Source organism: Olea europaea, chromosome 12 (genome assembly GCF_002742605.1).
Source record: "Olea europaea var. sylvestris chromosome 12, O_europaea_v1, whole genome shotgun sequence".
In the NCBI taxonomy this organism is placed as follows: domain Eukaryota; kingdom Viridiplantae; phylum Streptophyta; class Magnoliopsida; order Lamiales; family Oleaceae; genus Olea; species Olea europaea.
This window is the reverse complement of record NC_036248.1, coordinates 2,411,745-2,411,947: the sequence shown is the minus strand read 5'-3', so window position 1 is coordinate 2,411,947 and position 203 is coordinate 2,411,745.

Genomic DNA, 203 nt, shown 5'->3' with positions numbered 1-203 from the left:
ATATTGTCATTTATTTTGTATTTACATGAGAAGGGGCACCGGCCCAGCCTACCTAATTGAAATATGATCCGTTTTTCATACTTTGATGTACAGACTCATGTACACGTGATCATATGTAGGCATACAAATGCACACATTCATATAGACGTGCATGTTTCTTCTTAAGCCAATAGTTTTTCATTTGACTTTCTGATGTTGCCGTT